We start from the raw sequence: 11,331 nt of genomic DNA on the forward strand, positions 1-11,331 counted from the left end.
GAGTAGACCTTCGGATCTTGATCATCTTTTGGTAAGAAAGCACTCTTCCATCTTTTATACCCTCCGAGATAGACGCCAATGAAATTTGTATGGCGGCCATCTTTTTTTCGACATTTTGAATTTTTTTCAGCTCACTGCCAATTGGATGACGTTTCGAGTGACATTTGGTCAAGCACACCTATCTTCAATACCGGCCGTACCGTACTAATCTTCAATTCCGGTACGAAACCAAAGGGGTATGGGTTTAATAAAAACTGACACACCCCTACCAGGTTAGCCCGCTTCCATCTTAGACCGCATCATCACTTACCAGCAGGTGAGATTGCAGTCAAGGGCTAACTTGTATCTGAATTTTAAAAAAAGTCTTAGGAGACCCGTCACTAGGCCCACAGACGACATCTACTGGATTAAAGCGGCGTAAAACCGTGGCGTGTGGAAGTCCCTACAAGAGACCTATGTCCAGCAGTGGACGTCTATCGGTTGATAGCCATAAGAGACACTTGTAGTACATAATGTTAGTCAGTCAGTCGCTCCTAGGTAAGTTCATGACATTGGTCTCAAGTCAGTCTCATTATCAAGTCAAGACGACGACATAATTTAAACTTTGTAATCACTACACATATTATGAATGCGAAAGTTTGTTTGTTTGTTAGCTTGTTGGTTTATTGGTTTATTGGTTTGTTGGTTTGTCTTTTACTGGCGAAACTTCAAAGTCTCGATCACCGCCGCAAGGTCGCCGGCTTATCGGTGTTTTATCCATACTACTTTATTTAGTAAACTAAATAGTTTCTAACTAGAAACAGAGACAAGCTTGCAGCTCCTACCTTCCGCTTCAGGAAAGTCCAAAAGCCATTTATGGGTATGGTATATGGTATAACCTTTTATAATAAAATCCCGCAAACTATTTTGGACTTACCTTTGCACAAGTTTAAAAAATCTATTAAAAATGCTCCTGAAAAAAGCATATTACACAATTGAAGATTATCTTAATGATAAAAGAGCGTGGATTTGACCTGCAGCTCGTTCCGGCAACGCACAAGACTGCAAATACTATTTTAAACATGGCATAATCTTGTACCTATATCAAATATTTGAAAAGAGCAACCGCCGAGTTTCTTGCTGGTTCTTCTCGGTAGGAAAGGCATTCCGAACCAGTGGTAGATGCATCCGACTATTCGAAAGTACTTGTAAAAGTTTATTCGAAAAGATTTTTATTTTTTTATTTCCTAAAGGGACTCCTTTTAATAATATATTTTAGTTATAATTTTATTTTAAGGTTTTAGTTTTAGTTAAAATTATTAATTAATTAACTTTTAATTTGAATATATTATTGTTATATTTAAAAAAAAGGTTGAATGTCTTGTCAAAGTCACGTCTTGATTTATTTTATTTATAATAATACGAAAGTGTGTCTGTCTGTCTGCTAGCTTTTCACGGCTCAACAGTTTAACTGATTTTGATACAGAGTTAGCTTACATTCCGGGGAACATAGGTTACTTTTTCAAAGAAAAGTTAAAGTTTCAATGAAACGAGATTTTAAATAACTAAATCAACGCGGACAAAGCCGCGAGCATTAGCTAGTTAGGTGATAGATAAGTGAAGTGATATCAAAACTTATTACATTACAGAACATCACTTGTTTAAATTAAAGCTCTACAAAGAAAGTCATTGTTCTTCGTACTTTGAAGAGAATGGACGTATTTATTATTTGTTTACTAAGTTTTTCAATGGTAAGTTTTTTTTTACCTAACTACATAGTTTTTTTTTTTTTGAAAGAATACTAGCTTATGCTCGCGACTTCGTCCGCGTGACAAAATTTCAAACCCCTATTTCACCCCCTTAGGAGTGGAATTTTCAAAAATCCTTTCTTAGCGGATGCCTACGTCATAATAGAAGTTTTTCAATGGTAAGTATTTTTTTTTACCTAAGTACATAGTTTTTTTTAAAGAATACTAGCTTATGCTCGCGACTTCGTCCGCGTGGACTACAAAATTACAAACCCCTATTTCACCCCCTTAGGAGTGGAATTTTCAACAATCCTTTCTTAGCGGATGCCTACGTCATAATAGCTGTCGTAAAATCTACATGCCCAGCCCGATCCGTTCAGTAGTTTGAGCTGTGCGTTGATAGATCAGTCAGTCAGTAAGTCAGTGACCTTTTCCTTTTATATATTATATAGAAGAAGAAGATAAAAGATATTCCCCTTTCCTCTCCAACTAAGCGAAAAACTTATGCTAGGAGTAGACACGGCAGTAGTGCAACAGGTGGGATTTGAACCGGCAACCTTTCGGAATTCAGGCCGCTTCTTAACCGTTGAGCTATTGGGGTTCTAAGCTAAGGAGGAGCTTGCAAACTAGCGAGCCAACCTGGCTTCGCACGGGTAGCTTATTACAACTATCGTATTTTCGCTAATTTTTTGAAAATAAAATATAGCCTACTAGCTGATGCGCGCGACTTTATCCGCGTGGATTTGAGTTTTTAAAAATCCCGTTGAAAACTCTTTAATTTTCCGGGATAAAAAGTAGCCTGTGTCACTCTCCAGATCCATACCCCCATACCCATATGCCCATATGCTCTATACCCATGCAAAAAATCACGTCAATCTGTTAGTCCGTTGCGACGTGATTGAAGGACAAACCAACAAACAAACACACTTTCGTATTTATAATTTTAACTAGCTGATGCCCGCGACTTCGTGCGCGTGGATTTAGTTTTTTTGTAAATCCCGTGGGAACTCTTTGATTTTCCGGGATAAAAAGTATCCTATGTCATTTACCAGGTCTTAAACTATACCCATGCAAAAAATCACGTCGATCTGTTACTTCGTTGCGACGTGATTGAAGGACAAACCAACAAACCAACAAACCAACAAACTTTCGCATTTATAATAAGGGTACTGATTCTATCCTATTCTATCCTGAAACCTACTTAGGCGGTAGGTATGTATTTAGATATATCTAAGTGTTCCTACCAATCCGCACATGGCCAGCGTGGTAGACTATGGCCAAAACCCTTCTCTCTGAGAGGAGACCCGTGCTCTGTAGTGAGCCGGCGATGGGTTGATCATGATGATGTTGAAGTGTTTCTACCTATTCAGCTTTTGCTTATACTGTCCGGCAAACAACTTGGACCTGAAGCAGCGTAGTGGGAGAAAATTGGCGAATCTGGAATACGAAAGTCAACGTATCAGCTAATCGCGTGCACTCGCGCCGACTGATCAACCAATCGAGTGCACCCGCCATTCGCCAGCCAATGACGAGGTTTCCAGGGAACATTCGAGATAATTTTCATAGATGGCGCTGAATACTATAACCACTAAAGATGAAAAATAATACCTATATCTATGACCTATGCTTTAATGTTTAGGTCGTGTCAATCAATGACATAGATGAAGATGAGTAAGAGATAGCGTGCACTGCAATTTTCCCTACGTTTCTTCCCCACAAAATCTGTGAACTATAATAGAAGTAATTAATTAATTTCGCATCCGATTTAAATTTAAACATTTAAAGCATAAATGATATAGATATAGGTAGGTATTATTTTTCATCTTTAGTGGTGCATGGTGGTAGTATTTAGCGCCATCTATTAAAATTTTATCGAAGGTTGCCCTAAAACTTCCTCATTGCGTCAATGGTCAAGTTGTTTGCCAGGCACTGTACAAAGTTTACTTATTATACCTATAGATAGTACTTTACATGAATATTTCATCTGATTTTTCATCAAACCGCGATCTCAAAAACAAAAATTACAATAAATCCTTGAACTTTATTCTGCTTTCATGTTTTGTTTCAGATGAGTCTATGTTTCGCGAATGTGCCAAAATACAGACTAAATGATGGCAGAGAAATACCTGCCATAGCATTGGGAACCTACCTAGGTTATGATAAGGTAAACAATCGGCCAAGTGCGAGTCAGGCTCGCGCACGGAGCGTTCCGTATACTACACTAGCTGATCCCCGCGGCTTCGCCCGCGTAGATTTAGGTTTTTTAAAGATCCCGTATAGCCTATGTCACTCAGGAATAATGTAGCTTTCTACTGGTGAAAGAATTTTTAAAATCGGTTCAGTAGTTCTAAAGATTACCCCTACAACAAAACTTAACGACATTACCTCTTTATATAATACAACGGGCCGTGCAGCAGAAATCGTAATATTTTAATTTCGCCATAACTCAAAACCAAAACGTCAAATTTTAATCATTCAAATATTATCTCCATAAACTGTTCTTAGTGATGAAATCATTTATTTTGATAAGGATTAATAGCATGAGTAAAATAAACGCGTTTAAATGTAGTCCAAAAAAAATTCAAGATTTTTTAAATAAAAAAATGGTTGCTGTGCCTCACTCGACATAGATGGGTATAGTGTGTCGCGGACTTTTTTTGTAGATATTTATAAGATTACAATTAATTAGAACATTTTATGGTTCTATCTTTTATAGTTTAGGCAGCGTACGCAAAATAGTAACTTTTCTGGTTGATTTTTTACACCTTGTGTCCGAAAAACCCAAATATCTTACGGAACCCATTTTTTTCCAAAATAAATATAGCCTATGTTACTCGTGGATAATGTAGCTTTCGAATGGTGAAAGAATTTTTAAAATCGGTCCAGTAGTTTTTGAGCCTATTCAGTACAAACAAACAAACAAACAACAAACAAACAAAACAAACAAACAAAGTTTTCCTCTTTATAATATTATAAGTGTAGATTCGTATTTTTTCGAGATTTTGCACGATAATCCAAGAACTATGATGCATAAAAATAAACAAAAATCCTTTTTGGAATGCACAAGTAAAGCCCTTTCATATGATACTCCACTTGATATAGTTATCTTACTTCGAAAATTGAAATATAATTATTAGTTCATGACCACAATAATTTTTTGTGTGTGATGTAACCCCAAATTCACGGTTTTTCAGATTTTTTACCCAAATGTCAGCTATAAGATCTACCTACCTGCCAAATTTCATGATTCTAGGTCAACGGAGTACCTGTAGGTTTCTTGACAGACCGACAGACAGACAGACAGACAACAAAGTGATCCCATAAGGGTTCCGTTTTTCCTTTTGAGGTACGGTACCCTAAAAATTACCTAAGTACTTACTTAACATTAGTTAGGATGCCCTTATACCTACCACCATTAAAGCACTACAAGCAATTTAATTTTGATAATTTTTTTTAGGGTAGCTCCCCTACATGTAAAGTGGGGATGATTTTTTTTTCTCGTCTATCCCATAGTGTGGGTATCGTGAATAAGGTCTAGGTTAAGGTAAGGTAGGTCTTTTAAAAATACTGTGGGTGTGGGAACATCATTTTTCGATTTCTTGATTCGTTGTAAAATATGATGTTTAAAGTGCTAATTTTTATTAGAGTCAAGTGTCCCCCCCCCCTCTTTCAGCCAAATCTATATATAAAAGGAAAAAGGTGACTGACTGACTGACTGACTGACTGACTGACTGAATGACTGACTGACTGACTGACTGACTGATCTATCAACGCACAGCTCAAACTACTGGACGGATCGGGCTGAAATTTGGCATGCAGATAGCTATTATGACGTAGGCATCCGTCTAAGAAAGGATTTTCGAAAATTCAACCTCCTAAGGGGGTGAAATAGGGTTTTGAAATTTGTAGTCCACGCGACGAAAGTCGCGAGCATAAGCTAGTAGTAGTATATAGGACGTGAAAAAATTCACAGCAGTAGTATATATAATCTATTTTAAGGAAAACTATCATGGCTAAGTAGGGTTCACAGGTTAAGGAGTTATATCTATCTGTTTTTTCGAGGATGGTGGACTACGGAACCCTACACTGCAACGTGGCTCGCCACGCACTTGCCGATTTTTTTATATATTAGATTTACATTTTACAGAATGGAGAGGTTAAAATAACACAACAAACAGCTCAGAATGTGATACTGCAAGCTATCGATGATGGGTACCGACATTCGACACTGCGCCCATTTATAACACTGAAGAGGAAATTGGGGAAGCTGTTAGAATGAAGTCGGCGAAGGAAATGTTACATAGAAGGATATTTTTATAACTACGAAGGTAAGCGGACTGAAAACCGAAAGGTCGCCGTTCAAATCCCACCCCGTTGCCCACCTACCTACCTGTCGTACCTACTCCTAGCACAAGTTTTGTTTTTTTTTTTCTTTTTTTTTATTCAGTTACAAGTTAGCCCTTGACTGCAACCTCACCTTGTGGTAAGTGATGCTGCAGTCTACTAAGATGATAGCGGGCTAACCTGGAAGGGGTATGGAGTTTTTATTAAACCCATACCCCTTTGGTTTCTACACGGCATCGTATCGTATTTACGCTTAATTAGAGGGGAAAGGGGAATTTAGTCAGCAATTAACTTGCTTGAACTAATTAGCTTATGTTCGCGTGAAACTATACAAATTTCAAGCCCCTATTTTAACTTCTTAGGATTTGAATTTTCAAAACCCCTTTCTTAGCAGATGTCTACGTCATAATAGCTATCTGTATGCCAAATTTCAGCCCGATCCGTCCAGTAGTTTGAGCCGTGCGTTGATAGATCAGTCAGTCAGTCAGTCAGCTTTTCCTTTTATACATTATGTAGATGTTACGACGATGTTATACCATGTTGATACACGATGTTTTCCTTCACCGTTAAAGCAAGTGATATTTACATAACTCCCGAAAAGTTAGAGGTACGTGCCCGGGATCGAACCCCCGACCTCCGATCAGAAGGCGGACATCCTAACCACTAGGCTTTCACAGCTTTTTTATTTATAAATATACTTAATCTGTTTTAGTTGTGGAATACGCATCACAGAAGGGAAGACGTTACAGAGGCTTTGAGGGAGTCTTTAACTAAGTTTGGCCTCGAATACATTGATTTGTACCTCATACATTGGCTCTATTGGACTTAATGTAAGTAAAAACCGACCAAGTGCGAGTCAGACTCACACACCGAGGGTTCCGTACGTGGATATTTTTTGCGACATTTTGCACGATAAATCATACACTATTATGCAATAAAAGAAATAGAAATCTGTTTTAGAATGTACCAGGTAAAGCCCTTTCATATGATATCCACTTGGAAAAAGTTAAAATAAGTAGGTAAGTATCGATATATTGATATTTTTTTTGAGAAATTTTAATATCGATTTTCGATATAGGTATCGATATTTTTGGCACTTCTGACATCCCTATGCATCGGTCTTGTATACAAGAGTTGTATTGAACTTTCAGGAGGACTATTCCTATTTCCGATGTGGACTATCTGGAGACCTGGCGAGGATGGAAGACGCCCAGCAGCTCGGTCTGGTCAAGTCCATTGGTGTCTCCAACTTTAATAAGATGCAGCTTGAGAGAATCATTAGAGAAGGCAGTGTTTAAACCAGCAGTATTACAGATTGAGGTATACTTATTTTCACTTTCACTTTTACTTTCATTTCTCTTCCACTTTCACTTTCACATTCTCATTCTCATTTTCATTAGCTGATGCTCACGACTTCGTGCACGATTTAGGTTTTTAAAAATCCCGTGGGAACTCTTTGATTTTCTGGGATAAAAGTAGCCTATGTCACTCTCCAGATCTTCAACTATAACTATGTAAAAAACCAGGTTAATCCGATGCTCTGCTGCGGCTGATTGAAGGACAAACAACAAGCAATAAAACACAAACCAACAAACACACTACCGCATAAATGGATTTTAAGTAAATATGGGTAGAAAAAATCAAATCAATCAGATCCAGCTCAAACTCAAAAGAAGAGAAAGAGAAACTTATAAAATTAGGTAATTTATTCTAACAATAAATTCAAAGTCAAAGTCAAAGTCAAAACGTTTATTCAAAGTAGGTAAAAAATTACGCTTTTGATAGTCGGTTGTTGCATTTGTAAGATGATGATATAGTGGTGATAATTTTTACGCGAACTTAAAACTAAAGCGACGAGGGTTCCAAACGCGCCCAGGTCTGAGCGGAGCCCACAACAAACTCAGCCGGGTATTCTTTTTATTATCACCACTTTACAAAATCACTTTATTAACTTACTAGATGATGCCCGCGACTTCGTCCGCATGGATTTAGGTTTTTAAAATCGCATGGGAACTCTTTGATTTTCCGGGATAAAAAGTAAAAGTTTATGTCCTTCCCCGGGATGTAAGCTATCGCTGTACCAAATTTTGTCAAAATCGGTTGAACGGTTAAGTTGAAAAGCTAGGAGACAGACAGACAGACAGACACACTTTCGCATTTACTCGTAATAATATTAGATATATCAAGAACTTTTACAAAATATATTTACAAAATATAATTTATCTATGCATTGTTGTGTACACATATATTAAGGGTTACCGCTTAGATCTTAATCTATTGTTTTTTTTTTATTTGGTCCATTTATAGCTGAAACCTGTTTTGTGTGCATTTATATAAAACTAGCTTATGCTCGCGACTTCGTCGCGTGGACTACAAATTTCAAACCCCTATTTCACCCCCTTAGGAGTTGAATTTTCAAAATCCTTCTTAGCGGATGCCTACGTCATAATAGCTATCAGCATGCCGAATTTCAGCCCGATCCGTCCAGTAGTTTGAGCTGTGCGTTGATAGATCAGTCAGTCAGTCAGTCAGTCAGTCAGTCAGTCAGTCAGTCAGTCACCTATTCCTTTTATATATATAGATAAAATAAAATAAAACCCGCAATATCACTATAACTAAATAGCGTTAAAAACTGGGGTCAATGCCCCATTGTGCCCCAAGTGCCTAGTTACGTAACGTTCGTTGACCTCTAGAGTCAGTCAGATGTTTTATTAGCAACTAGCTGATGCCCGCGACTTCGTACGCGTGGATTTAAATTTTTAAAAATCCCGTGGGAACTCTTTGATTTTCCGGGATAAAAAGTAGCTTATGTCCTTCCCCGGGTTGCAAGCTACCATTGTACCAAATTTCGTCAAAATCGGTTGAACGGTTAAGTTGAAAAGCTAGGAGACAGACAGACAGACAGACACACTTTCGCATTTACTCGTAATAATATTAGATATTATCAAGAACTTTTACAAAATATACTTAGGATATTTTTCATTTTATTTTCGCGTTTTTTTGACGGTATCATATCAGTAATCATCAGTACTATCACCTGTCTTCGTTTTTGCTAGCGTTCCGATTACATCGTGTATACTCTAGTACCACGAAGACATAGGCCACCAAGTTTGTTCAGCGTTGTGGCTTACGGTCCTGGGGGATCAAGGACTCAACCCGTCTGGGTTAGCGGCATCCCACAGATAGTCTACTCAAAACTTGTAACTACATTTTCTTCCAGATACATCCCAAATCATCCAGACAGAGCTGGTGAGCTACGCGCAGGGTCGCAAGGGGTTGTGGTGATGGGTACAGCCCCTTCGGCTCGCTGGTCATGAGGTACGGGGTCCGCTTCCTCGGCCTCGAAGGTCCCACTCTGGGAGACATAGCCGGGAAATATGGCAAGACTCCTGCGCAAGTCTTGCTGAGATGGCTTGTAAGTTAATCACTGTCTTTCATCATCATCATCATCTTCAAAGGTCTACAGCTCTGGATGTACCTTTTAAACTTCTCTATTAGAGGCGATCAGAAGCACCTTGCAGCTTCCCTCCAGCACCGTAAGCTAAGCTTTTTTAAGGGTTCCGTACCTCAAAAGGAAAAGCGGAACCCTTATAGGATCACTTTGTTGTCTGTCTGTCTGTCAGTAAACCTACAGGGTACTTCCCATTGATCTAGAATCATGGAATTTGGCAGGTAGGTAGATCTTCTAGCAGACATTCGGGGAAAAATCTGAAAACTGTGAATTTGTGGTTACATCACACAAAAAAAATTAAATTGTGGTCATGAACGAATAATTAGTATTTTCAATTTTCGAAGTAAGATAACTATATCAAGTGGGGCATCATATGAAAGGTCTTCAGTCTTCACCTGTGCATTCTAAAACAGATTTTTATTTATTTTTATGCATCATAGTCTTTGAATTATTGTGCAAATGTCGAAAAAATACGACTGTATACGGAACCTTCAGTGCGCGAGCCGGACTCGCACTTGGCCGGTTTTTTTTAAAGAATATTAACCATGTTAATAACTAATATTTCCTTTCCTCTCCAACTAAGCGTCAAGCTTGTGCTAGGAGTAGGTACGAAGTAGTGCAACGGGTGGGGTTTGAACCGTCGACCTTTCGGTTTTCAGTCCACTCCTTTACCGGTTGAGCAATTGAGGCTCAATACCACGCGCCAAGATAGCCTTGTCGCACTAGCATAAATTGCGGTAAATTTCGATTTACAGGTGGACAGAAAAATCATACCAATCCCAAAGACAGTGAGGTACTCCCGTCTCAAAGAAAACATCAACATCTTCGATTTCCAGTTGACTCAAGAAGATATCCAGAAGATTAACCAGTTCGATGACGACACCAGATACAATATGCCATCGTTCTGGCAAACCCACCCTTATTACCCGTTCAAGAAGGTCGAGAATCCTGTGTTTAACCCATTTAGTAGGTCTTGAGCCTGAAGCACACAACTAAGAAGATAGAGAAGATGGCAAACCCACTCTTATTACACATAGATGGCGCTGTTGTCATTAACTTGTAGTGTTGCACATAAAAATGTTAAAATATCTTGTACGATGGTACGGAATCCTTCGTCTCGTGTACGAGTCGCACTTCACAGGGTTTTTGTTTTACTTCTGACTGATTTATTGATGTCTATCTTAAAATATTTCCAGTGAAACGCCGAAAAATGTATTAAGTTTTAATAAGTGAATTATTATAATGTAATGTAACTTTATTATTATAATCTTTAAATTAAATTAGTTAAGTAAACTTATAACCGTTATTTTTGTTTGCATAGCCCTTTTGTTATATAAAAAGTTGGCCTTGACCGCCTGGTGATCAATGACCATTGGACCGAGATTGGACCATTATTATAATGACTATAGTGGACTTGATGGCAAACCCGGAACCTTTTAGGTACTTTTGGTCCAAAATCTCACCTTTCTTATTTTCTGAGAAAAAAAATGCGTGGGATCAGCACTGGGATCTTTCTCTATTTTATTTATAATCATTGGCGGCAGTGGATGGCCTGTATTTTTCTCTCTTTGGAAGTAGATATTTAAACTTCGCGCTGAAATATATTGTCTATTCCTAGAAACATTTATTATTTTGTTTAATCTGTGCCAGTATACTGTCAAATGTCAGCTGTCAACGTTTTTCGTTCGGAAACTGAATCGGAAAAGCGATTCAAAATGAGGATTTATATGAAATTATCAACTTAAAGCTTTTAATAAATGGTCTTACAAATGTGAAAATACCTAAGTAATTCAGGATATTTATTTTCTC

At 38.0% G+C, this 11,331-nt stretch overlaps 1 pseudogene; it reads left to right on the plus strand.

The window, feature by feature from the left end:
- Positions 1–1,687: 1,687 nt before the first annotated feature.
- On the plus strand, positions 1,688–10,649 carry LOC117994648 (aldo-keto reductase AKR2E4-like; annotated as a pseudogene).
- Positions 10,650–11,331: the final 682 nt, after the last annotated feature.

The sequence above is a fragment of the Maniola hyperantus genome, chromosome 27 (assembly GCF_902806685.2).
Source record: "Maniola hyperantus chromosome 27, iAphHyp1.2, whole genome shotgun sequence".
In the NCBI taxonomy this organism is placed as follows: domain Eukaryota; kingdom Metazoa; phylum Arthropoda; class Insecta; order Lepidoptera; family Nymphalidae; genus Maniola; species Maniola hyperantus.